Here is a 22602-nt window from a genome sequence, read left to right on the forward strand (position 1 = left end):
TACTTTGATAGGTGTTTGAAAACCCCGGTAGCACATAGATGACACTTTCATGGTTTGGGGAAGTTCAGTCTATTTTGGGCAGTCACCTGGCTCTGCACATGCGGCTTTTTCCAGCAATTCCCAGGCATCCCTGCATTTTTATGATTTTCCATCTGGTTGTTTTGGAACAACTTCCCTATGTCCACCTACCACCTTAACCAATAGCAAAAGGTCACAACAAAAATGACCAGAGCCCAGGTGCTGCAATGGATGTGTGTCTGTGGCAGAATCCAGCTTCATTTTTAGCAGAGCACACTTTTTTCCTGTTGTTCTGAAAACTACCACCACCCCATTCCAACTTGGGGGACTCTAAGGACAGGCTTCATGTATAGGTTTATGTACTCTCCTTGAAACCATCTGTACAGCCCTAGCTGGTTTGGCTCAGTGGATAGAGCATTGGCCTGCAGACCGAAGCATCCCGGGTTTGATTCCGGTCAAAGGTACATCCCTCTGTTGTAGGCTTCTTCCGGCCCAGGCCCTGGTAGGGGCTCATGCAGAAGGCACCCAATTGATGTGTTCCTTTCACACTGATGTTTCTTTTTTCCTTTCCCTCTCTCTTCCACTATCTCTAAAAATCAATGGAAAAATATCCTCACCAAGATTTAAAAAAAAAAAAAATACCCAAACCATTTGTACTCAAACACAAACATTTCTAACTCAATCAAGAGCCCTTATTGTTTGTTGTAGAGAAAAACTCTATACCTAAATTATAGCATACAGATTTGTAGCTCTATTTTCAGAGAAAGGACTAACTGGCATATCACAGGTCAGCAATATTACTGAATACCAGAACTACATATTACACACTCACCTTAAGGTGAAAAAATTGGCTTGTTTTATTCAAATCCATTCAATTAAAGGGCATATGATAATTGGGTTGTATGTTAATGAGAAAGGGAAGAAGGAACTTAAATCTCATAGAACAGTACATTACTAATGAATTACAGGAATGTGAAAAAGGCTTACCAGGAATTGTGGGACTTTGGGCTGGGAAGAATCTTAGGTATTGACTTCAGTCATCTTAATTTTACAGATGAGAAATTGAGACAAAAGGAAGTTAAATGACATCTCAAGGTGACAGATTAGTAAGTGGCAAAGTTGAGACCACAAGCTTGATCTTTCCATTTCAAGACCAGTGTTTTCAAAACACACAAGCAAACTGTGTCTTCTCTTCAACATTATACAATTTAATTTAATAAGCACCTACTTAGGAGGTCCTACTATTTACCATACCATGTTAGTTCCTACCACCTCCTATCGATACACCTAAAACACAGGAGTGTAGATTCATTGAAGGGATCGAATGAAATGATTCAGAATTTATCTGTTATTTCTTCAAGAGTTATATTTTTTATGTTTTACAAAGAAAACTATGTTCAGATATAGTATTTTAAGTTGTTTATCTGGGACAGCTTTTAGGTGATGGGGAAGCTGGGTTCATGCATCAAGCGGAATGAATCATAACCGCATACCATTATCACGAGCGCCAGGGGTGAGAAGCCTGGCTCTTACTGTGCACTTTCTTCTTCACAGAAGCATGGCTGCTAGTGGAAGCCCTTTGGTCTGCCCTTGGCTAATTTGAGGTAAATGGAAACAATTTGTTTCCTGTTCTATCGTGAGTCTTGGAGACGGGTGCTGTCACAGCACAAGCTGTGTCTGCCTGCAGTTAGACTTTGCCAAAGCAGTTCATCAATACATTGCCTTACTGATATATTTAGAGCACCAACTACCAACCAGACCTCCCACCTGTGTTCCCCAGACACAGGTCCACGTAGAAGTACAGAAACCAGTGATGGACTGGGCATGCTTAGAGGAATTCATTTGGCTCTGGGACTAACCTATTTGAAAGGGAGGCCCTGATTAAAAATAGGGTTACAAAAAAAGGATAGAAAACTCATGCTCTATCTGGACAAGTGTTAAAGTACCAGGAGACCAGCCAGTACGGTAGGTGGAACATCAGTAGATTTCAGGTAGTGGCTGCAAGCACATCCTTCAAGATCGTAGTACCTAAGGCAGAGCTCAGAAAAGCTTACCTATGCCAGATATCAGGACCTGAACCTGATGTGAGGGGGGAAATGAGCAGTTACATCAGCGTGCATCTCGAATTAAGCCAACCAACAAACAAATCCACTGGATACATGAATCTTCAGAAGTAATATGCTATTAGTTTTCCTTCATACTCAAATAACTAATACATCTGTGCGTTTTAATCAGCTATTCCCACCACTGGACTCGTCTCATTTCTTGCCTCTTCATGTCCCCAAGGATCTATAGAGCATGTCCCCTGTCACAAGCTTGGAACTGATCAGACAGTCGTATTTTTGACTGATGACTGTTCTGCTCCAGTTACTGACACCTGAGCTGGGCCAAGTGAGTGGACTGGAGACTGTGCTGACAAATTGAATACATGGCACAATTCAGTTCCTGTCTCTCAAATCCCTGTGGTTCATGGGCCTGATGGTAGGTCTCTCTCTCTCTCTCTCTCTCTCTCTCTCTCTCTCTCTCTCTCTCTCTTTAAAAACAAATCATCTCTCTTTAAAAACAAATCACTTGAGGCTCTACTCTAGGCAGGCCATGAGGCCACATGCTAATAGCTTGCGATGTTGGTAATTGCAATCATATGAGAGAAGTCTCCCGTGTAGAATTTGACCCCCTAAGAGCAGGGCATTGGTAATTTGAGTGCCCGCTTTAAGAAGAATCTGACTTTTTAAAAATGTTTCCCTTCTCTGCTTAAAACTTCAGAAATCTAGTGAACAATATTGTCAGAGTTGGGACAGTTAGACAACATTCAAACTTCAGTCTCTGATCCTCTCTGATCTCTAGGAAAAAAGAAATAGAAAAGCAGGCCACCAGCCACCGATAGTTTATGGAATTGTATTGTGCTACCCTGAGAAAGTGAAATACACTGGTTCCATAAAGGACACGGAAATATTTGTCTGCAAAGAATTATAAGTAAGAGTGGGTTTCATATCTTCAATTAAATCATGTTTACTGCATAAAACATATGCTGATTTCCTTTTAACTCGAGAAAGAAAATACTGTTTGCACAAGGGGTCCCCAATTGGTGATGTAGGCAAAGTGTCCTAGGAAGGGCTTGTTATTGATTGATATTTACTAATTTATATTTAAGAAAATTAAGAAACACATTTTTTAATCCTCACCCAAGGTTAGGTTTTTATTGATTTTGAGAGAGAGAAACTTCGATGTGAGAAAGAAACATTGATTGGTTGCCTGCCATCGGTGCCCTAATCAGGGATTGGAACCACAACCTTTTGGTGTGCCCTGACTGCAACTTGAACCTTTTGGTGTACAGGATGGCACTCCAACCAACTGAGTCACCTGGCCAGGGCAAAACACATTTTCTTAAATGTGAAAAAGTTTTACAAGTTCTCTAAAATTTCTTTTTTTAAAGAAAATGACAAAGAAATCCTGTTTAGCTACTTTATTGGCATTAAGAATCCATTTCCTCTGTTTTGTGTTGTTTTTCATTGTGATCCCAGGTCTGGCTCTCCTGTTTCTCATCTGTCATCCTGTCCAGATCCTGTCATGGCCTCTGTCCCCGGATGGCAGTGTTTCTTCTGCTTTTTTGTTTTAGGCCTGGAGATAAAATATGGAGAGATTGAGACTTTTAGCGAATCTTTCAAACCCCAGCTTTCTTTTCTTTCCAGAAGCCAGCGTCCATTTGATTCCACAGAGGTGGTGGGATTTTTCTCCTTGTTTTAATCTTGGCTTCGTTTCTGGTCTGACATAAAGGAGGTTTTCTTAAGAGTCTATAAACCGAATGCATATTATTAACACAAAACATTCTCAGGGGCACAGGAAGTTTTGAAAATGACCTTTGGTACTAGTTGTCCGAGCCAATTCCAGAGGAATCAATTTAATCATAGAAGGGATGTTTACCAGAAGATCGGCAATTCACATACTGTGTGTGCATGTTTTATAGGCTGTTTTCTTGGATTAGCCTTAAAAACATGATGAGAAAGGCTAAGCCCAGTGTGGGTGTTCCTGTTACTTCATATTTACATTGGATCCTTGTAAAACCCTATCCAAAGGGTAAGATTCCTAGATGGAGAAGATTCTGAACTCTGCATATTATGGAAAAAGCAAATGAGATAGACTGACAAGCATTTGCTTTGCATATTTGATAGAAGTGGACTAGTGTCATAGGGCTGAAGGAAAGCTCCAGAAAATGATAACAAGATCCAGCTTTAAATGAAACAAGAAAACATTTCAAGGGTAAGAAATTGCTGGATAAAATTAAAGAATGTATTAATGATAGGTAGATGTGCTATAAAATATTGTGATTAACATCTGGAACAAACAGAAGAATTTAAAAACCAGAGCTAGACTAGACTTATTGGGCTGATCACTTCATAAGGTATATAAATGTCTAATCACTACACTGTATGCTGTATATACTATACACTGAAACTAATATACTACGGTATGTCAACTGTAATTGAAAAGTAAGTTTTAAAAAAAATAGAAACCAGAGCTAGGTAAAAAAATGGAAGGTGAGCTGGAAAGACAACGTAATCTGGTCAGTGAAGGCACTCCCTCGTGTGAGAACAAAAGAAGCTCTTAACCAACTTCTTTGACTTCCATATTTATGGTGTGAGAAGATAAGTGGTATTATTGGGGAAAGATGAAAAATATAGATGTAGAATGATGTAATATGTCAACACAACACTGAATAGCTATCTGGAAATCGCCACAGGGTTCAGAAAAAGTTGAACTCTTCATTTGACTGTTAGGTATTAAACTAGTTTAACCCGAGAATATTCCGTCAGTTCTGCTTTAACTCCTGCTTGAAAATGCAAATTCATTTTCCTGTGCACTTGATATACTGAGAACAATTTGAACATGACCTGTGATTGCTTGAGCACAGCATATAATTTGAGCAAGCATGTGATTTTCTCCTCAAGAAACATGAGGTGAATGAGAAAAATGGCACCTAACTCAGCTGAGCTACATGGGAATCCACAAAACACACATGCACAGCTCGCTCACCTGACCCTGGGGCTCCAGCCTCCCATTGGATTCCAGACAAACTCTCTGCCACTTCCCAGTGCTCACAAGCTGCAAACCTTTCTGATTCCCACGTCCACAACTGAACCTTGGGCCTTTCCCAAGGCAAAGTGCATTCCTTAACATCGATCGTGTGTAACACTATGCCAACCTTTTTATCAGGTTCCTATCTTTGTAAAAAAAAAAATATTTCTCATGAAAAAATTTTAAATCCTCACCCACGGATAATTTTTATTGATTTCAGAGAGAGAAGAAGGGGGAGAGAAAGATGAAGAGAGAGAGAACCATCGATCCATTGTCTCCTGAATGTGCCCTGACTGGGTATCGAACCCGCAACCTTTTGGTGCACAGGACGATGCTCCAACCAACCGAGCCACCCAGCTAGGGCTTCCTGATAAAAATTGTGAGTGTTATGCTGCTAGTCCTAATTTCCCTGGAAGTCCTATTTTTTTTTGGGGGGGGGGGGGGCGGGAGGGGGTCATGGATAGCACTGTGATTTCTAAGAATGCCTATGTCACGTGATAGCAGAACTGTTCCACTGCAGAGGAGAATGTGCAGCACTGAGCACTTTAATATGCTCAGCCTCTGAGCCCCGGAGGAGCTGTTTCCTGCACGCTGGGTCTGTTCCATACCCTCCCTCATTAGCAAGAAAATCCACACGAGTGACTCAGTCTTCATTTTCAGATTTGCCCTCTGGCCATTGCATGCCTAATGCCTCAAGGCTTCGTTTACCTAGGATGGACCTCACCAGTTGGCAGAGGCTCCTCCTTTGAGATGCATTTTCCAAAGGCCAAATGGACCATTCTGTTGCCTTTTCAAAGAGAACCACACAGGAAGGAAAACAAGAAATTCAACTTTTAAGCTGGGCTATTCATGGCCTTTGCTAAATCCTGGCAGAGAATCGCGGTTTTTCATTACGATTCATCTCACTGATTTCCTAATGGAATGAACCAGCCTTTTTCTTAAGACCACAGGAAAGCAAAGTCGGGTTACCCAAGTCATTAACCATTGTTATCTGACGAGTGAGAAACGAATCCCTTTTCAATATGCATTCGGGGATTCCTGTGTTTTCTTCCACTGGGTTCTGTTTTGTGAAAATTGTTTCAAGGGAAAGGAGGTCAGTCTGGCATACTCTGCCCCGCTCCAACAATGTGTGCCTGTCTGCTCCGGGGGCAGGCGAAATGATGGAGAGGAGCGCAGTCATCGAAATGTAGTGTGAACAGTTCTATTCCCACTGTTAAGAGAGACCAGCCGTTTCACTCCCTCCAGAACATTCCATCCCCACAGCCAACAGGAGTGTTATTTCATCAGTTTTAGCTTTTCAATTACAGCACACACACATACACACTGACATTTTCTGCCTCCTACTAACCCCCCACTCCACAGAGAGAGCAATTGTATAAGAAGGGAGAATGAAAGCAAGTACATATTAGCGTTCAGCAGTCTACTTGTGGAATACATAGATCAGGAAAAGGGAAATCATTAATGCAAAACAAGCTTTCTAGAATAACTGTATGCAAGGATTTGTCTACACAGTTCTGCTAAATTGGCTCCATTCTTTTCCCTTTGCATAAATCAAAACCAATAGTTGATATGTGAAAAGTATTGCTTTCTAAGGTGACTTGTGGTATATAGGATACAACTGGACATTATAAAGTCAATTTGTTGCAGGAAAAAAATTCAAGATGCATTTTATCTTCAAATAGCATTGTACAAATCCACAGCAAAATGCAAGATTTCTGAGCCTGTGACACCTCACAGTAACTACTTCCCTTTCAGCCTTCACTGGACCTGGATTTTATACTCTACAGCAACAGCAGCCTATAGAGATGACAATGGGAGTAAGAAATTCATAGAATCTTCCATTTTGAAGACTAATCATTTCTGGGAACAGTTACATGAGAGCAATAGCAAATAACTTTTAAGACTATAAGATGATATAAATGTGACTATCATTTTTTGGTGTCAAATAGACTGTTTCCACATGAATCCAACCCAACTTATGCCAAAACTTCAAATGGCTACTTTGATTTAAACAAAAATTGAAGTCTTTGGTTCTTTTGCCTTGATATAAACACATAATCTTCTGTTGATTGATTGATTGATTCATTAAACATATTCTTATTGAGCACAATTATGGGCCAGGTACTGTGTTAGACATCGAGTAAGCAAAAAAAGAACAAAAAGTATACATAATCCCTGTTCTTATATATGTAGCTTCATTTCATTATAATGTGGATAGATGGAGGGAACAATAAAACTATATACCAAGAAGAGATAATAGAACCACGCAACTCTTTTATTTTGCATGCTTAAAAATTAAGGTTCAAAGAAATAAAGTGTCTTGATAAGGGTCATCCCTCTGATTGTCAGTCCAACAGTAAAATCCAATATTCTGACTTTTTTCTCTAGTAATATTGCCCCTACAAATTCCTGCTTATACTTAGTTGATGCCTTTGAAGAATATTCTTCTCATTAAGCAATGAAGAATCTTTGGAAAAATTACAGTATTTTGCATTATCTTATGAAAATGCTGAACTGGATTGCTGCTTAAGGAAACAAATTCAAGTTGATTTTTTTTTTTTTTACTTTTTCATCTGCTTCTTATCCTATACATTCTGGTGGGCTTGGAACATTGTCAAGTACAGACAGCCCTTTAGTATTTAAACAGAAAAGGAAGGAAGGAATGAAGGGAGGAAGGTAAGGATGGGGGAGAGAGGGAGGGAGGGAGGGAAGGAGGAAGGAAGGAAGGAAGGAAGGAAGGAAGGAAGGAAGGAAGGAAGGAAGGAAGGAAGGAAGGAAGGAAGGAAAGAAAGGAAGGAAGGAAGGAAGGAAGGAAGGAAGGAAGGAAGGAAGGAAGGAAGGAAGGAAGGAAGGAAGGAAGGAAGGAAGGAAGGAATGTGGCAGGCAAAAGACGCTTGAGCAGAGACTTATTTTAAGACTCGGAGTTGTAGGTATTAGGATACAGGGCTTTTTGATTTGTGGTTTGAGCGACTAGCTGTGTGAACTTGATCTTTACCAAGGAAAAGTCCCATTTGCATCAGCCAAGGCATCATGTTGCAGTTTTATTTCCTTAGGAGATTCAAAAGTTCTCAAGTTCCGCCTCCTCCAGATACAAACATCAGCTCAGTCAGGTTTCTCCGTGGCGGCACAGGAGACCTGAAGGAGCACGCGACTCCGCTAGACAAAACAGAGACAGACAGACTCCCTGGAAATGTCTAGCTTTTGAAAAGTACCTGATGTGGAAAAAAATTAGAAGAGACATAGGAATGGAAAATTCCTTTGCTGGCTTCCTTCTCTCCTTCCTGCTAAGGTGGGATTAGTTACCAGCTGTCAAAAGAAATAGCACTTTTAATTCTTATTTGGGGGAAAGGAAAGCATTGGGGGGAAATGTCTGGGAAGGGCAGGGACAACAGGGCCTCCCTTTTCACCATTCACTCCTGCAGTTTGAAAGAGTCAGGAGAAGGAAGGATTATGCCTCCATATGAAAATTGAAGAAGAATTGAGGAAAGTGTGCAGCTAAATTTGTCTCCCTCCAACATTTCCTAATGAAGTCATCAACATGGCAATGAAATATATAAGTTAGGGGCTTGGGGCTTGAGCTATTCAGGTAAAGACATAATTAATAAAAATAGTCTTTCAAATGAGGGCTTCTTTAAATTTTTTTAAAAGTATTTCAATGACAGCTTACATTCAATATTATTTTGTATCAGTTTTGGGTGGACAGCACAGGTTACACACTCATATACTTTACAAAGTGTTGCTCCTGAGATTTGCAGTGCCCACTTGGCACCATTCATAGCTATTACACTATTACTGACTATACTGTATTCTCTATGCTATACTTTACATCCCCGTGACTATTTTGAAACTACCAATCTGTGCTTCTCAACCTCTTCACCTTTTTCACCCAGCCCCCTTCCTACTTCCCCTCTGGAAACCATCAGTCTATTCTCTGTATCTGTAAGTCTGTCTTTGTTTTGTTGTTCATTTATATTGTTCTTTAGCTTTCCTGTGTACTAGTAAGTGAAACCATATGGTATTTGTCTTTCTCTTACTTATGTTACTCAACCATAAGAAAGAAGGAAATCTGACCATTAGGACAGTGGATGGACCTGGAGGGTATTGTGCTAAGTGAAATAAGCCAGTCTGAGGGCATCTTTCAGAACCCAACCACCTTTGTTGCTCCTCCCATCCCCGCGAACAGATACTTCCTTGAGGAGGGTGATGACTTTGAAGCATGTCTTACAGAGGAATAGGATTTACGGAATGTTTGGGCACATCTCTGGCATGCTTTACAGTTCCTAAAGCTCTCTCAAGGCATGATTTCAGTTCACGCCCACAACATGGTGTGATTCCCATACGTAACTGAGGATGGGATGAGGGAGGATGCAGAAGCCAAACTCATGCTTCGGAAGATCTATGAACTTGCATCTCCTGGAGGTTGGGAATTCCAGAGCTAGTAGGTGCATTCTTTGGCATTCAGGTGAGAGCTCCTTGACAAAGATTAAAAAATGCAATTCAGTGATAAATAGAATTGCATCTCAATTTTATCTTAACACAAATAGAGGAAAAGATTGGAAATAACTGTGCCAAAGGAAATCGAGGCACAATTCGTGTTTATTGCCTTTCTTGTACTTATTCATATTTTCTACCATGTATGTTCTGAAAGGCTTGGAACACAGTAAAACACCGTTGCTCGAGTGGAAATGAGATATGATGAAGGAAAATTTTGAGTGCTGGGGTGAAACAGAGAGAAAATGGCCCAGGCAAAATGTAGTCATTCTAATGTTGGGTGGAATCTCTGGGAAGCAAGTGGGGCTTGGGCTTCAGGAAAAGTGGGAGATGGATGAGGAACGTAGGAAGCTTATTAAGATAGCAACTGGAGAGAAAGGTCAAGAAGTGTGAAAAATAGAAGTGTTTGGGTCTCCAAATAGAGTATAATTGCTGCATGAAGAAAACATTCATTTCTCAGCTTTTGCTGTAGTACAGCTTTCTGCTAGATGCTTTACTGGATTTAAAGATGGATACACTTCAGTCAGTTCTTTCCCACTGGTATTTAAATTCTGGTGAAGGAAATGACACATGCACCAAAGAACCATGCTATATGGGTTGAAAGGGAGAGCGCCTTTGAAAGTTTCGTTAGTTCTGATCAAATAATTGAATTGATGTCCCCTCCGGTGGAACTAACCTTTAGACCACTTCACAACCAACATTCCCTTTCGCTTAGACCACGTTCCACTTGCTAAGACCATTATCAGACCTTCCCAGGATCCAGACCTTCCCAGAGAATTCTTCACCCAGAAAAGGCCCACCTAGAGTCCTTTAAAATCTCTGACTCCCCGTCTCTGGTCCTTGGGTGCTGGTGTCATTTGGGGGTTCAGCCCATCTGGGGTTCCAGATAACCTAATAAATTTATAATTCTTTACCACTTTTGGCCTCGGGCATTCCTCCTTTGAAGGCCCTAACAAGTTTGCGTTTTTTAAAAAAAATTATTTAAAAAGTAACTATAAATTGATGTTTGGAGAAGGCAAAGAGGAGTTAGTGAAAGGAACTTTGGAGGAAAGATGGGATTTTTTTAAAGAGTTTATTATTTTTTAAAGCAGGAAAAATTGACAGAAAAATTGAGGGATGGTACCGAGATTCCCATGGATTCCCTGCTCCCATGCATGCAAAACCTCCTTCATTGCCAACACTGCTCACCAGAATGATACATTTTTTAGCAAGGGTGACCCTGCCTTGATACACGATTGTCACCCAAAGTCCACAGTGTACCTCAGGCGTCACCCTTGGGTTTGGACAGCTCTGTAATAACATGTGCATCATTATAACACCACACAGAGTTTTTTCACTGCTCTAAAAATCCTCTGTGCGCTGCCTGTTCATTGCTCTCTCTATTTGCCCTTTACCAACCCCCGATTTTCTTATTGTCACCATAGTTTTACCTTTTCCATAATGTTCTATAGCAACATAGGGTGGGGCCAAAGTAGGTTTACCGTCGTGAGTACAAGAAACACAGAGTTTATTCTTATATTTTTTATTGATTAATTATGGTTTTATTTTCCATATGAACAACTGTGAACCTATTTTGGCCCCACCCTGTATGTATTTCTCCATGTCTTTTCGTGGCTTGATAACTCTTTTCTTTTTTTAGCACTGAATAATATTTCATCATCTGGATATACCATGGTTTATTCATCCACTGAAGGAAGTCTTTTATCTTGGCAATTATGAATACAGCTGCTGTAAACATCTATGTGCAAGTATTTGCGTGGACATAAATTTTTAACTCTTGGTAAAGACCAAGCGGCATGATTGCTGGATTGCACATAGAAAGATAGGTTTTTAAATTATAGAAATTCAGTCAACTTGAAGTTCAGCATGTGCCAATCACTAGTCAGTGGAGAACAGTGAGTTGTATGGGTTAGCCGGCTCAGGGATTGGCAAACCCTTTTCTGTAAAGGGTCAAATGCTAGATATCTCGGGCTTAGAGGGCCACGTGATCTCTGTGGAGACGCTGAAGGTCACTGTTTTTCTACTTACATGAGTATGGGTGTGTCTGATATTCTAGGCATTTACTTCAAAGGAATGAAGCCAAGCCGTGATGATATGACTCCATTGGAGTTGGGAAGACATCCAGTTTCCCCATCTTGCTTGCTGTCCTGCCTTCTCTGTGGTCTTTCTCACGCGATACAGTTAAGATGCCTCATCTTCTCAGATCAGTCCAAGCACTCACCCAAACACACCCCCCTTCCCTGAACCTGTCCTTGCAGAGCAGAGGGAGCTTTCTGTGTACCCCCATGCCCTTTGAAAAGTCCTTTGAGATGGAGCACTGATGAAGGGAGCTCAGCTTGGCAGCAAGCCAGTAATTGAGCAGAGGAATCCATAATGCTAAACATTCAAGTAGGGCTCATTATGGATAAGCCATAATGAAAGTTGCCTCGATTAGTATGGAAATGTAGACATTTCTCTACTGTTCAAATTTCTTTGCAGAAAAGTTAGCCTCTGGGTTCACTACTTCCCTGACCTTTATAGGTGATTGAAAAGATTGGTCCCTTGGAGGATTCAAACTCTTCTAGCTGTTACTGTTTAACAGGTTGCATATTGCATGCTCCAGAACAGAATGTCAAAGCCTGAATGGGAGCTAACAGGTTTGCAACTCTTAAGTATCTAGCTTAGGTGGGTGTTTTGACATCATTGTTATCGTTATTAGCCCCATTTTATGGATGAGAAAACTGAGGTGCACACAAATTAAGCAGCTCCCACAGTCTCAAACCTAGTGACAGCACCAGCATTGAAATCTAATTTTGCTTTCTCAAGTATTCATGCTTTTGTTTTATTACTTTATTTTATTTTTTTAAATCCTTACCCGAGGACATGATTAGAGAGAGGAACGATAGATAGATAGGTAGATAGATAGATAGATAGATAGATAGATAGATAGATAGATAGATAGATAGATAGATAGATAAACATGATATGAGAGAGGAACGTTGATCAGTTGCCTGCCATAAGTGCCCTGACTGGGAACCAACTCAATAACCTTTCGGTGAACAGGACAATGCTCAACCAGCTGAGCCACTCTGGCCTGGCAAGTGTTCATGCTTCTAAAAAAATGAAAACCCAAAGCAAACACCCCCCCAAACAACAACTATGCTCAGGACCTAGAAAGGGCCCCTTGGGTTTGGAGGGTCAGCCAAACTGGATGGGGCTCCTAGATCCCCTGGTTACCGGTGCTCTTTGGAGTAAAGAAAAATACTAATCCCTCGCCAGCACAATACTGCCTTTGAGCTTTCCTGGATGTAGCTCGCCCAGGGTGTGAATAGCTTGGGAATGTTGTTTCACATTTTCTGGGCCTTTCTCTTGATGCTTCCACTTTAAAGCCAGCTCTTCCCTTACCCTTCCATCTCCTGACTTCTGGTCAACCAGCTTGCCTACGCGACCACCTCCACAGTTCATTTCACCCCGAGAACCCGCTGCTGGGATGGAGTGACTACCTGCACACAGCCTGTACATCCTGGCTCTGGCCCATAGCCTGTGTTTCACTTGTCCTCTCAGTCTTAAGCTCTGGTTCTGGGGTTAGGGGAGGGTGGACCCTCCGGGCGTAATCTCTGTCTCCTATTTATCAGGGCGTCTTTGGAACTGTGTGGCGCTTGGTAAATAATCATTAAAGGCATGTTGAATTAAGGTAGGAATGGATGCTTAGCTCTTTCTGATTGTCTTGTCTCAGTTTTCATTGGCACGCACTCTCAACCCTCACCTGCTAAGATGCAGACAAAGAGTTCTGGTTGAAAAGGGTTTCTTTGCAATGCCCCACATCTGAAAGCCGGCAGGAGGCTTTCCATAGGTTAGTTCCCAGCAACCCTGTTTGTAAATATTTGAGTCACTTACTGGCATTGTTGAACATGCTTCTGGCCCAGGAAGTCTTCCTCCTTTGTAACCCTGACCGAGTGAAAACTTCGTCAGGGTATGCATGCTCGAATGACCTTCACGCTGTACCTTGTGCAGAGGTGCAGAGGTGGTGAGGTAACCACAGTCTCAGCTGACCAGCCACTGCCCGCTTTATAAGATGCCAAGGGCTCCCTATGTAGATCCCAGGGTGGAACTGTAGGAACAACCAATGTCAATGGTTAACCCGGGTTCTTGGTGTCTGCAGCTTTTCTTCCCTTTATTATTAACTAAAGAATGTTTTTTTGCCATTGCTCAGCTGTGAGCACCCAGCTCACAGGTCCTCTATGGGGAGAGTGAATACAGGTAAGCTTTGCTCTACTTTGTTATTACACAAGGTCTTCAGCCTATGCTTTGCTCATGCTGGACTCTGTTTAGGGGCCAGCAATGCTCTGTACCCAGCATGTAAATGTCAGTGTTGAATTAAGGGCAATAAAGACCATTTCATTTCCTATCCAGGTGCTTTAAGTAGGAGGCAGTGTGTCATTCCTTGAGTTCTTTTGAAGATTTAGTCATAAGTAGTTTCAAATGGGTCTTTAAGGGATTTACTAAACAGATCTTGGTGCCACTATGTATGAAGCTGTCTAAAAGTGACTTCGTGTTCCATATTCAATGCCAGGTGGAGTATTCTAACATTTTTTTTCAGAAGCATATTATTACATCCTGTTTTATTAACTTCAAGCATTGAAATAGGCATCTACATACCATCTAAAAACTTCAAGACAAATGAGCTAATTCTTCTGAGTTTTATATATAATGATATGAGAGAGAATAAAAACATCGACTTCCTAGATTGATTTTAACATAAATTAGAAGACTTTTCTCCTCTTGCAATCACTCCTCTCTCTCTGAAGCTTTTTTAAAATTCTTATCTGTTAAAATCATGGAACTTTTGTCTCTGAGTATTTATTCAGAAAAGTGTAGACCTGTTAATCCTTTCTCTCTGGCTACCATGAATTCTGTAATGTATATAATAGAGTTGCTTCTCTTGTTTGTGAGTGTAGGTGGTAAATAATAACTTTACTATACTTCAGATGATTTTGATAGTGTGCCTTACATTCTTTTGTAGTCATATAAACTGAAAAGTCTCTAGGAAACAAGGACTGAAATATTTCTGCTGAATATTAGTCTTACAGCTACAAGAGTCAGACCTTTAAGAAGAAAGAATATATTGTATAGTTGCCGATAGATATAATTCCTGATTAAACTTATTTTTAGAACCTGAGACTATGAGAATTGTGGTAAATCCAAGACATTAGTCTCATACAAAACTAGGCCATGATAACATTTGAAACTGGAAGAAAAGACTGTAGTGGGAGGGGCGCTCAATATGCTATTATAATGCATTTTCCTAAATTAGTATATTTGGATTTGCAAGATAAAAAATGTTCAAGGACATTGGAAAAAATGTTCCTTTCATTATACATGTTAATGGTGAGTCCAAGTTAAGGGTATAAATTAGTTGAAAATTAGGACTTGGCCAAAATTGTAATTTTGTGGAAAGCATTGATATATAAAAGGTATTCAGAGTAAATATTTGGTAGTACTAAAACAACCCATATATTTAGTGGAACCTTCTCTTTTTGAATTTATAAAACCCATCCTTTGAACAGACTTTCACCTTTGTCCCATATAAATTTATTCTAGTGTTCTATATTACTTCCTTGTTCTATGAAAAGTGGCCTCAAACCTAACTTTAGGAATAGTGGGTGGAAAATTGCATGATTCCAGGCATCAGATGGATGATAACTATTTCTATGGTGAGGTAGAAAAATAAGCATCTTTGTGCTTACTATGTTCTGGATGCTTAAATACTATATTCATTGGATTTTTATCTCAAATGTGAGAAGAGCTATCATATTCATTTTATAGAGGAAGCTTAGATTTTCCATTTTCTGGCTGTGTGGGAAAGTCATGGAACTTCTTTGCGTCTAAGATCCACACTCAGTGTTGTCTGAATTCCAAGTGCATTTTGATCAAAAGGGAAGTGATTTCATTGAAGCAAAGAACAGGTGATCGTAAGACTCCCGCAGTCCAGCCTTCTAAGGGCATTGTCTCCTCTTCTATGAACCTCACCCGCTCTACCACATATTCAGGCTCTTATGTATTCTGTTGTGTATTTTTATGGAGTTTATTTTTTATGTGTATGAGTCCTACTCCAAATAATCATATTCACAGTAGCAGCAATTTGCCAGAAGCTAAGAGAAGCAATGAGATGACCACAGTGTGCCTTTTAGAAGCATTCATTTAACTCAACAATTTGGATGGAGAATAAGAGGAATAAAATAATTTAACTGATAAGCAATTAAGTAATTATTTTTATAATGGAGGTATTCTGATCTATCAGAATTCAAAATTAGCATACATTGTAAAGGAAAATCCTAAGACTGGAGTATTTTGAACTTGGGATCCAGTCCTTCGTGTTATATTCTTTATCCCTTTGGGTAGGGATAAAGATAAAAGGCTCATTTCTGTTTTCTCAAGTTTGTTTTTTAATGGAAAAATTTGCGAAGCTCTACTAAAGGATGATGTTGGTGAGACTAAATTCTTGGATTAGGTTACTACTTGATTAGTTAGTTGGCTGTGCCCCAGAAAAATATCCACTCACCCACAAATGCAGCCAATCTTTTCACAACTCAGTACTGTTCTCATCACACGTGAGGCTGTTCCAAGCCGTGGGTAATTCAGAACATTCTGTCTTTGGGAAAATAATGCCAAAGGAACTTCAAAAACAAGACACCTGCCATAATGACTCGGCCACAGAAATTGTTCAGTAGATTTCTGGTCAAGATTCTCCTGTACAGAAGCCAGAATAACACTGACTCGGCCGAACAAGAGCTTACTAGGTCTCACCAATGAGCACTTACCTAACAGCACGCTCCACCATCCTTTAGTGTTTTCATGACTGACGTGCTAGTGAGCTCTATTTATAGATGGCCCCGTAAAACCCTTCCCTGGACATGCAATTATCATTTGAGAAGGTGCCAGAATATCAGAGACTGTGAACTATACATCCAGAAGCCTCTTCCTTTTGCATGTTTACTTGCCTCTTCTTAGGGTCGGAATTGAGCCCATGTGTGGGTGTTCAGAGAACGCTCAAGGAGAACGGTATGTGGCTAACATGAGCAAATTATCAAAGGCTTAGGAGCTACCCATATTTAAAGTTGGGCTTTGTGGGAATAGGAGGTAGTTTCATTCCCTTATGACTAAAGTCTTATTGAACTGTATTAGATAACAATATTGAGCAGAAGATAAGATTACACCATTAGCCCAAGGAATTGAAAAGCTAAAGAAACATTAAGAGAAATAAAACTGGTCAAAGCGAAATCACAAACAAACAGAACTAGACAAAACCAGACAGAAGCAACTTATGCTGTGCTTTGTCCTCACAATAATTCAGTGCAATAGCAATTAGGACAGTATTCCTCTGCATTACACTGCCCTAGGAAGAATATTTTTGTGTTCATTTTCCTAAATAAAATTTATTGTGTGCTTCTGCACAATTGTGCCTTGACGGCGTGAAGAGTGGATGGCGTTTCTCCAGTTGTGCATGGAGTTTGTGGTCTGTTGGAGCAGGCTGTACAATAGGAATATAGAATGAGCAGAGCCGGGAGGTGAGAAGGAGAAGTCCCAAATTCTGTCCTGTAGACATTCGTTGTTTAGAGTCACCATGCTTCCTTCTGTGTGGAAAATAAGGAACTGTATTAATTAGACACAAAGTAATGCCGTGAGAATCACTGTGCATTATTACCATATTGTGGACCTGGTTATTTTAGGCATGGAAATAATAGGCCTCAGTAACCCCACTGACGTCCAGTCTACAGAATGTTGTCATCTGTTACATTTGGGTTCCGTGGACTGAACAAATGGCAGGTCCTTTCTTCTAAGTGGGTGTATGATACTCATTCCTTGGACACTAGATATGCAAGATCAATCCACCAGTTCCTTGGTTGGGAAAGTCAATGCCTGGCAAAGGAAGACGTGGGCAGGAAAACCAGCCATGCCTGGGGAGTTGGGGCAAGTCTTACAGTGGGAGCCACACTTGTGCTTTAGCTTGAAGGAAGAAGGGATGCCCATCTGATTCAGAAAGACCCTAGTATGTTTGGAATGTGGCTCAACTCTGCCCTGTGCCAGTAATGTGAGCCCGCAGGTTAGTGGCAACCTGGGTGAGCGGCCACACTGCTCTTGCCCTTCACTGACCTTCTGATGCAAAAAGAATGTGACTGTTGATTGACTTTTACCTTATGTCATGCAAAATTCCTCCCTGGCTCCGGCTAACCTGGAAGGATGGAGGGAATAGAATTCTGGGACATGTAGTCCTGGTTTAGTTAAAATAATACAATCCAAATCTACCACCTCCCACCCCTGCCATTCAAAATGAAACAAATGATTGAGATGTAGTTCCTGCCTCCAAATAGCTAATTGTGTGGTGGGAGAGTCTAAATTCATCTTGATAGGTGTTATAATAGAACTGCATTGCCACTTTTACAAGCATGAAGTGAGATTAATATACATGAACAAGCTTCAGATGTGTTCAAGTTGTAATGGTTTCCAGAGTCTCATCTTGGTGTTTGACATTAGATTACCTCTGTTTTTAAATGTAACCACTAGGAGATAGATTCATTCTAGATATTTTAATAAGTTTAGATTCCCTAAGATCCCTTGATCTTTGTGTCATCAGTTGGGAGAGCGGTGGTGCTGAATGGATAGCAACCAAATCCCCACACTAACCCAGATCTGTCCATTCATGGGATTGTGCCTGCGAATTTGTCACCAGCTCTTCTTCCAGAGACCACATTTGTCCTGCTGAAGTGTAACTTGCTCTGGGGAAAATAAGAGATACATTAAGAAATGGTATCAAAATTCTTCATTCACTCTGAAAAGCATCAAAGAGAAGAAATAGCGTCAAAATGTTATGAAAACCACTCGTGTATCCGCATCACCTTACATAGATTTTCCTTACTGTTTCTTTATAAGATTATGTTTGACTAACACCTTTACCTGAACCTTCTGCCTCCGTTTCTCTTCTTTTGATGCTGTATAACAGGGTAGATTTGGTATATTTTAAAGACTTCACATTTTCTCCACATGATGAAGATAGTGTCAGAATGCTAAGTGTCCTTCTCGTTTCTTTGAAGGGTTTGTTCCCACATCTCGGATATTCTGTTGCCATAGTCATGAGAAGAGGGTATTTTTGTTGATTTTTTTCCATGGATATGAGAATATATGGAGACACTTATGAAAACGGTCATCTACCAATGACAATGTCATTTCACAGCAGAATTATTTTCAATTTACCTATTTGTATTTATTTAACAACCACAGGGTGCTAACTGCATAGTGTACATAATTCTTAGTCCTTTACAAATATCAGTTCTTTATCTCCATGATGCATTTCATTTTTACAGAGGAGGAAGCTGGCCCAGAGAGGCCATGTAATATTCCCAAGGTCACACAGCTAAAAAAAAAAAAAAAATAGCTGATTTTGGACCAGGCAGTCTTTCTGTACAATATGCATCTTTAACCACTAATCTATGCCCTAAAGAACCGTAATTCCCTATAAATTCATATCTGTTTAATTAACAGGGATCCTAAATTCTGTTACCACATAACTTGGATTATACACCCATCATCAAGAAACCTTGGTACATAACTCCAAGTGAAAGGAGAGAAACACTCAGGCATTGAAAAGATGAGATAGAATCATAGCATCTGGACCCTGCTCTCTGAAATCGGATTATTGATGTGTTTGTAGTAGTCTATTTTGCACGCCAAGCATTACATTGTACTTTCTCTATCAAGGCATTTAAAGAATAAATCCAAACAAGTCTAAAACAGAAAGAAAGATTTATGCACTGGATTTAAGGGGCAGAGCTCAGAGGTTTGCCATTTTTATCAAAAGTTCGTAAGCACAAGAGGAACTTGAGAAAGATAAATCAATACAAATTTCACTTCACTGAGCAAGTGCAATGTTCAGTCCAAGGAAAGTAACATTTCACTGATGGGGAACATGCGACCACTCTTTTTTTAAAAATATATTTTTATTGATTTTTACAGAGGAAGGAAGAGGGATAGAGAGTTAGAAACATCAATGAGAGAGAAACATCAATCAGCTGCCTCTTGCACACTCCCTACTGGGGATATGCCCGCAACCAAGGTACATGCCCTTGACCAGAATCGAACCTGGGATCCTTCAATCCGCAGGCCAATGCTCTATCCACTGAGCCAAACCGGTTAGGGCGTGACCACTCTTTACAGTCCCAATCACATTTTGAAGTCTGTGGGCTTGAATGCCAAGTATTGACCTAATAATAAGTAAGCCATTGGTAGATACAAGTGGAGCCCAGGGGTCCTGGTAGGTTTCTTAGGTTAGTAAAAAGCCTCTTCTTAATTAATCCAATATATAAATGACCCCTTTTCTCTGTGCCATTGAATATTCACTTTGTTAATGAGAAATTACTGCTTAATTAATGCCAGTATTTGAAATTGTTATGGAGAAAGAAGTCTTAGTTTTTACTATTTCTTTTACTAATCAAGTTTTTAACTATTTTAACTATTCAAAAATAATTAAATCAAAATAACTCTTGACTAATCATATTTCAGTATTCATCCAAAGAATGTCTCTTGAAGAAAGAACTAGGATGTTTACTTTTTAACTTGAAAAAGAAAAAAAAAGCTATTGGAAAATATTTATCAGTCCCCACCTCCCACCCCCTTGACGCTGTGAGTGCATCTCTGAGATGACAGGTCTCTGAGGTCCCCATAAACTTCTTTCTTGTGTCCGGCATTTCCTTTTACGCAGTTGCAGCTCTTAAACTAAAGACCAGATCGTTCTCGGACATATTTTTTGTTTTTGTTGTTTTCTTCATCTTGACTCTTCTTCTGACCTGATTCCTAATAAAAAGAACACACAGCGTTCATGGCAGCACCTCAAGGCCTAGAGAAGTCTTTCACAGCGGTTGTCACCTTTCGTCTGCAAACGACTCAGTGAGATGAGTGCGAGGAGCAGCAGGAGCATTCTTATTGTAGCGATGAAAATACAGCCGATCCGGTCAGTTAAGTGCCATGCTGTTACATGGCAAGGAGGGGCCCCCACCCCAGGGTTCCGACTCCAGATTCGTCCCCCTTTCCCACACCATGCAGCTACTTAGTGCCTCCTCTCCTCTTCCATCTCCGCAGTGGAGAAATCTTAAGGGGGTGACAGGTGGCTCCTCAGGGAGGTCTCGTGTGCGTTTTCTCATCAGACAGCTGACTTTACTCCAGGCTTGGCCACTATGACTTGTGTGACTTAGGCTAGTGGCCCTCAAAGTGTGGCCCAGGACTAGAAGCATCAGAAACCCCGGGAGCTTGTAAACGGTGCCAGTGCTCTGGCTCCCCCCAGACCTACTGCGTGAGCAGCTCTGGGCATGGAGCCCAGCATGTCTGTGTCTCACCAGCCCTCCAGGGGATTCTGATGAACGTGAGGGCTTGAAAACCAGCGGCCTAGGCCAAGGACTTCCCACTGTAGAAGTCCTGTTTTCCCTTTCATCTGGGTCAGTGACAGCTATGATAGAGAGCCTCTTGCGAGGATTGGGTTTGGGGCAATGAGTGTGAGACGGCTAACACACAGTAAGCAGGCACCTTGAAATGAAATGCTGACGCTCCCAGGGGATTGAACTTTATTGCAAGGGTTCTTTCCAACTCATCCAGTAAATTTGATCCTTGGAGAACAGGAACGAAGTGATCGCCTTCCTTGGATGCAACGCTACTTCTAAATGGTGGAAGAGATGACTGTTTCTAACTAAGGGGCAAACTGGACGGCAAATTTGTCTGTTCTCATAGTCGTTAGTGGCTGCCATGGGAAAGAAATTAAATGGAGCCCGGTGACTTTTTTCCACCCAGGAACTTGTAAGGAATCAAGAAGGGGCATGACCTCTCTGTGTCACCATTTTATTTGTTCGTGGGATCATGGCAGCTGGCTCACAACAGCTTTGTCCAATGGCTAATTTTAGTTCCAGAGTTTGAATTGCTTAAAATTTGTATATCTAAATACAGCTCAATAATTTAAAAGTTCTCGGCTTTAAAAATTGGTAAATTCAATTTAAAAACTGATTGAAAAAAATTCCAACCCCTGTTCACCAAAACATATGAAAGCCAGTCTTAGGTAGCTATGTGGACGACATGGGTATGGACAAGCAAATCATGCCGATTTCTGCTTCTGATTCCCTGTTATTCCTCTTCCTGGACCTACTTGTTATATACCTACTATGTGCCAGGTGCTTGGCTGTATGCTTGGGGTCGCCTTCTCTTCATTTATTTGGCTTTTTTCTTTTTAAATCGGGGAAGGTCGGAGGTGTATTGTAACAGGAATTGGGGCCTTTAAACTACATCAGTTAGCCACCTAAATTTTTGCTTCTACATTGAATTAAGATTCTTGCATAATCTGTACATGAATTTTAACTACCAGGAAAGAGAGCAGTGTTATGCCTGCTTTCAATAAACTCAGCGTCCCCAGGTTCCAGAAGTTTCAAGAGAAACAACCAGCCAAAGTCGTGTTTTCTGTTTGTTTATTTCAGTAGTTCCCAAAGGTGGGATTCCTGACTCTGGGGAGACTGAGAAAAAAAAAATCCCTTATGGTACTAAAGTGTAAAACTGCAGGATTTTCATCGTTGTGGTCATTTGTAACCAGAGGGCACGCTAATAAATCACCTCAACTTGCTAGGAAGCGAGGGAAATATTTAGCCATAAACTAGACTTGCAACCTCATGTTACATGTTTTCAAAGGTTCCCATATCTCTGTTTACCAAATCAATCTGCACATAAAACAATTAAAAGCTGGCTACTCCAGTATTTACAGAGAACACGGGGCTATGTTGAGAATCTTGTGATATCACCCTCAAGATGAAGGCAGAATATGACAGCCTGGCACTCCTAACTCCGGCCTGGCCCTGGCGCGTTGCTGCTGGGGAAGATCTTGACTGGTGGGAACCGGTGGCATCCACCTCTGTCCAGCTCAGCTGTCTCCTTGGACCTCAGGAGAGCTGTGCAGTCATTGGCTCCAGCATTTATTTTTCTAGGCTCCGCCTCCAAATTAATCACTGACTTATC

The 22602-nt window shown here is 40.8% G+C and overlaps 1 protein-coding gene across 3 annotated transcripts in view; it reads left to right on the forward strand.

The window, feature by feature from the left end:
- Nucleotides 1-22602, forward strand: part of KCNJ16 (potassium inwardly rectifying channel subfamily J member 16) — a 99345-nt gene that overhangs the window by 44231 nt on the left and 32512 nt on the right. Inside the window, exon 1 of one of the 3 annotated variants that reach the window (XM_059671036.1) lies at nucleotides 13670-13821. The exons of 1 other annotated variant lie outside the window; for it this stretch is intronic. The gene's annotated coding sequence lies outside the window, so the exon portion shown is untranslated. Of the gene's footprint in view, nucleotides 1-13669; nucleotides 13822-22602 lie in introns of those variants that run through there. One more of the 3 variants, XM_059671037.1, reaches the window with a different exon arrangement.

This window comes from Myotis daubentonii, chromosome 16, assembly GCF_963259705.1.
Source record: "Myotis daubentonii chromosome 16, mMyoDau2.1, whole genome shotgun sequence".
NCBI lineage: Eukaryota > Metazoa > Chordata > Mammalia > Chiroptera > Vespertilionidae > Myotis > Myotis daubentonii.